Source organism: Vicia villosa, linkage group LG3 (assembly GCF_029867415.1).
Source record: "Vicia villosa cultivar HV-30 ecotype Madison, WI linkage group LG3, Vvil1.0, whole genome shotgun sequence".
NCBI classification, from domain to species: Eukaryota; Viridiplantae; Streptophyta; class Magnoliopsida; order Fabales; family Fabaceae; genus Vicia; species Vicia villosa.
Window position 1 is genome coordinate 207,697,637 of NC_081182.1, and position 5,488 is coordinate 207,703,124.

The 5,488-nt window shown below is 29.9% G+C and overlaps 1 long non-coding RNA gene across 5 annotated transcripts; it reads right to left on the reverse strand.

Annotated features, from left to right (window-relative positions):
• Positions 1–1,395: 1,395 nt before the first annotated feature.
• LOC131593407 (uncharacterized) lies at positions 1,396–5,488 on the reverse strand. 5 transcript variants are annotated; one of them, XR_009280958.1, is made up of 6 exons: positions 5,422–5,488; positions 4,948–5,042; positions 4,154–4,225; positions 3,435–3,680; positions 3,185–3,297; positions 1,396–2,677 (listed from the first exon to the last, which is right to left on the reverse strand). It is a non-coding gene; the product is annotated as an uncharacterized LOC131593407 (long non-coding RNA). The 5 variants fall into 5 exon arrangements; XR_009280956.1 differs by having other exon boundaries at positions 1,396–1,808; positions 2,587–2,677; positions 4,154–5,042; XR_009280957.1 differs by adding an exon at positions 5,181–5,223 and having other exon boundaries at positions 4,154–5,042.

Here is a 5,488-nt window from a genome sequence, read left to right on the forward strand (position 1 = left end):
AAATAATTATACAAATAATTAAACTTAACAAGAAAAATATTCTTTTTTTATGTCAAAAATTAGATTATAAAAATATAAACCTAAATCTAAAAGAAAAATATTTTTGGAGTTTTTTTTATTGGTTAAAAATAATTAAAAAGCAATATTTACATAATTACTAATTAATTAAGAAAAAAAATTAATTATGAAAAGAAATAAAATATTTTTATGTTAAAAATTAAATAAACATTTTATCAACTTAAAACTAAAATTAAAATTTTTTTTTTGAGAAATTGAAAATATGCATAAATATGGAGTTTTTAATTCATGAACTCCTAACACTACTACATTTTAAAAACTACATTGTACTTACTCTATAATATCCCAAGAGTGGAATAGAGTGATTGGAATTGATAGAAAATGGCTATTTGAATGAGCCTTGATTTTTACAAGTTTATAGAAACTTTTGGAAAATATAAAATTCTTAAGCTATGACTTTGTTGTGTTTGTTGTTGTTCTTTCCCTTTGGCTCCTCCTCTTGAATGAAAAAAAATGAAGCTCTATTTATAGGCCAAGAATTCTAAATTTGAAGGCTTGCAAGTTGGAAATGCAATGATTGATTTTGTGGAAAAAATATGGAATATTCCCATTATGCTAGGTTAAAAGTTTAACCATGGTTTAAGCACTCAATTATTATTCTCTTCAATCTTGCAATTTTATCTTTAAGAATCTTGAATGGTCATTGCTTGCATCACATGAAGCTTCCTTGCATTATCCTTGAATTATCTTTGAATTATCTCATTTTAATTAAATTTTAAATAAATAAAATTCAATAAAAAAAGAAATAAAAATGTCATGAATCATGGATATATTTTGAATTCCCTTAGCCATATTATAATCAAGATTGAATCACAAAAGAATTGGCCTTTTTGAAAAAAAATCAAGTTTTGGTCATTACTTGTTTCATGCATTTTTCCAAAAAAGGTGAACTTCATCAATGCATATCTCCCTCAATTTTGATCCTATGAAAGTGTTCTTGTACTTTTTGGAAAGCCCAATATATCCTCTACAAGCCACTTTGGAAGCGTTTTTGCATTTGGAGAAGTTATCTTGATGATATGAGCTTTGACAAAAAACTGCTTTTCGTTAACTTTGAAAATGACCTGTAATGTTTTGGCTTATGTCTCTTATGCGGAAGCATTTCTTGACCCCGGGCCCAACATAAAAGTTGTAGATAATTGAATTTCCTTGAGAATAAGATTTGGTTGGAATTTTTCTGATAAATTATGAGAGAGTTATGGCTGGTCAAAGTTCAGTTGACTTTTAGGTAAAAAACTCTAATTTTGCAACTTTGAGTTTTTTTTATTTATGAACTTTTCTTGACGAATTATGATTAATCCTTGATCAAATAGTGAATATTACTTCCAATGATTGATGTTGACAAAAAATATTGATTTTTTACTGCAGTTGACTATTTTTAGATGAACAACAGTTTTGCGATCTTTTAATGAATCAAGGTCTTCTTCTCAATTGAATGACATGAATGGACTATAATGTTGATTTGAAGGCCTTTGAATCATAATTTGAGTCTTGGAATCATCTCCTGATTAAAAGTCAATCCTCTAGTGAAATTAGGTCAAAACCCTAATTTGGTGCTTCAGGCGATCTGGAGAGTTGTCTGCCTTAAACTGAGCCATCCTTGGACTTGAATATTGATTGAAGGAACCTTTGAGTCTTGAGAGAATGTTGAACCTCCTGTGGGACTCAAAAACCTAATTTCTTCAGCTTTCTTTTGATCATTCTCCTGTTTTTGACACTCAAGCAACAAACTTTTTTTTATATTTTTTTGTTAGTAAATAAAAATATGCATGATGATAAATGATAATGATAATGATCATGATACTTAGAAAAATGATGGGATCTCAGAGGTCAAAAATTGGGGTGCAACAACATTAAATCAAGACAATTAAACAAATAATATCTATATTACCATCAACAAAATCAAAAAAATTATGTATCAAATTAGAGGCCGTTTTACAATACCAATAAACCATCAATACTATTTTCCCAATTATATCCACTCTTCTTTGAATTATGTTAGTATATCTTCCTCGTACCAATAGTGAAAGACAATTTTGTAAACTCCTTCATAATTTTTCTTTTTTACACAATAAGTTATTTTTGTTTTTTCACACATAATAAGAAATGTAATCCTTATTGGACGGAGGGAGTATAAATTATAAAGGGTTTTACAAAATTGTCTATCATTAAAGATATGGGAAAGATAAATTTAAAGAAGAGAAAGAAGAAAGTATAATAAATACTTAAGTAAAGAATAGGAAAATAGTATTAATGACTTATTGGAATTATCAAACGACTCATAATTTTGATGCATAACTTTTCCACAAATTAAGACATGGTTCATCCATATAGAAGTCTAGTATGTCATGTCAGGCGTTTAGAAAATGGAAAAGTTATTGGCGTCCAATTGATCAAGAGGTGTATTAATTTCCTCCCCATTAACTATACAAAGATCACATCAATTAGTTTTTTTTTATATTGGAATAAAATAAAATATTTTAATGAGTATTAGTTTCAAATGGGTACCTCCATCAAATAGGTTATCGCCAGGCCTGTTAAAATAAGCTAATAGCGCATCTGAATCTAACATTGCGTGAACATAAACTAGAAAATAATCCTGAAATTAAAATCATCATTGCAAATAATGTGAAGCAATGAGAACATTGACAGTTCACTGGGAAGTAGCCAAAGTAATCTCCAATGAATAAATTTTCATTAAATAGTAAAATCTGAGCTCCTAAATGCATACAACTAAATCTTAGAATAAATATCCAAATTAAAAAAATTAATGAAGTGATAACATTGAAATAACATATAATTCAAAACATTTATTAAAAACATATATTTTACTGAATATACATAAACACATATTTCCATGATTAAAACACATTGCATACAATATCAAGCATATAAACTCTTACATGTCTAAACTTGCATCAGAAGTCAAGCCAAATGTTCATTTCAGTGCAAGTGGTGTCAAGTGTCAACCATTAGTAATAGCAAGATTGAATTGTCACTCAGATAAATCGCTATATGCACTAAGGTGCCATGCATGTAAAACATAATATACCTAAAGATAAATAATCTGTATCAATATGATCCATGAAAAGAAGGTGATGCTTACCGTTTCTACTACTGACTCTGCACAACCATTGAATGAGGGACCGTTCTTCCCCTCATATGGATCTATATTGGAAGGAATTTGGTGTTCTTCATTGTCACATGCTTTTGAAGATTCTTTATATACAAAAAAACTTATATCAAACATGTGCAATTAATAAGTGGCTTTTCTTGTATTATATGAGCCTAGAAGAGTCATAAACATCAACTAATAAGTGAATTTGCGTTCAAAATGGTAAATTATTAAAGCTTACCACCATATCACAAGATATTTGGCTTGATAGATCTAAATGTTCCACTTCATTGGCTACCCCAATCTTCGAAAGCTGTCTTTTGCATACTCCATTAGATTTATGAGAGACATGAGGATACTTCCCATCTTTTTTGTAAGTTATAAGTGATTGAGCCACCATTTTAATACCTGGCATCAACGTAGGCTTCTAAAGGATAGTCTAACATCATTTTAATATATTGATTATTTATCCTTTTGCCTTACTAACCTATAAGAAACAAAAACAGAAAGTAAGTCATACAAAACATATATACATGGAATGAAAAAAGTTTAACAAACTATGCTAATCTGCATAATGCTTATAATATCATATTCCATGTATGATAGACGGATTCCAATCAAACAGGATTTTCATCCTCATTTGTTTCCTTATTACTCCATCTCAATTAAAGAATATTTTAAGCATGTTCAATTTTTTTTGACCAAAACAAACTTAACTTCTTTCATTCATAACAATAGATTCGATACAACGAGGAATACTGTTAATAGAATTACGACAAGACCAAGAATTTGCCGCCTTTGAAAGACAATGGGCAACCATATTCGCTTGACGCTTAACGAACTCTACCTCAAAGTTCGGAAAATGACAAAGTAAAGATTTAATAGAATGAATGATAAAATTAAATTCGGAACCACTTATATTATTAGAATGGATAGCTTGGACAACTTGAAGAGAATCACCCTCGAAATTAACATGATCAAGATGGAGGGCTAAAGCACTTTGGATAGTTTCTTTTAACGCCAACGCTTCCGCTTCAAGGATAGAGAACAAGCCAACATCCCAAGCAACACCCGCATGAAAGTTATGAAATTTGAAATTTTCAAGGTAGACATTAAAATCAAGACAATTAAGCAAATAAAATCTATATTAACATCAATAAAATCAAAAACTAAATTCCAGCTATATCGAAAACTAAACCCCTCCAATCCAAACGTTGAATTCATTATTCACGGTTCATTTTCCCAATATCCAAAATATTCAAACAAAACAAAATCTATGTGTAACCCTAATAATTAATAAAATTTATATCATATTTTTGAATACGTAAATCTTCATATAAAAGCATAAAACTAAGAAAATTCCATCATAATGTTTTATATAAGATCGTTCTTAGTCCATTAGAATTTCCAAATTATACCAATAGAGGATTGTGCTTAGGGATGTTATTGGACCTCTGGATCCGAGAACCGGACCTATGGACCAGTCCAAATGTTACTCGGTCCGGGAATGGTTATTTTTTCATCCGATATCAAAAATGGATACTTTATTGGATATTTATTGGATACTTTTATCGGATATCCGAAGTAACGGTCCGGTTTCGGTCCGAAAAAATTGTCCATTACTGTTTCGGTCCGGTCCGAATATACCCGATTACTATTCTGGTCCGGTTCTCGGGATAGCAAATACTCGGACCGGACCGATAACAGCCCTAATTGTGCTTGAGATTTGAAGTATGTATTATAGTGTAACTCACATGTCATCTACAAGGATGCCTCCATGATTCTTCTTGTACAAATCATACAGAAACTTCACTCCCACTCCCAGTCTACAGTTTATAGATGCAGGAACCTGAAACAGTGCTCACAACTTAATTTAATTTCAAATTACCGCACTTAAATGATTCATATTAGTATTACAAACTATAAATATCTCATCATGTATAAACAAATTCATAAACATAATAAGTTCATAATTGCATTCAATTACCTCTCCTTATCACCAAAAACATCACAAACGGAAAATCAAGTTCCTACTTCAAATAAATTTCACAAAAACATAAAATCAAAGCAAGAAATGAAAGTCAATAAGAACCAATTACTGAAAATAATTAAAAAAAAAAAAACAAGAACTCAATTCAATGAACAACAGTTCAAACAACTTCAACTTCATAATCATAATCAACAATAGAAAAACTATAATAAACTGAAGAATTGAAGAAAACACATACCTATGCACTCTCTCTAGAACTTGTGTTTGTTTCTCTCTCTCTAGAATTTGATAGAGGTGAGTTAGAG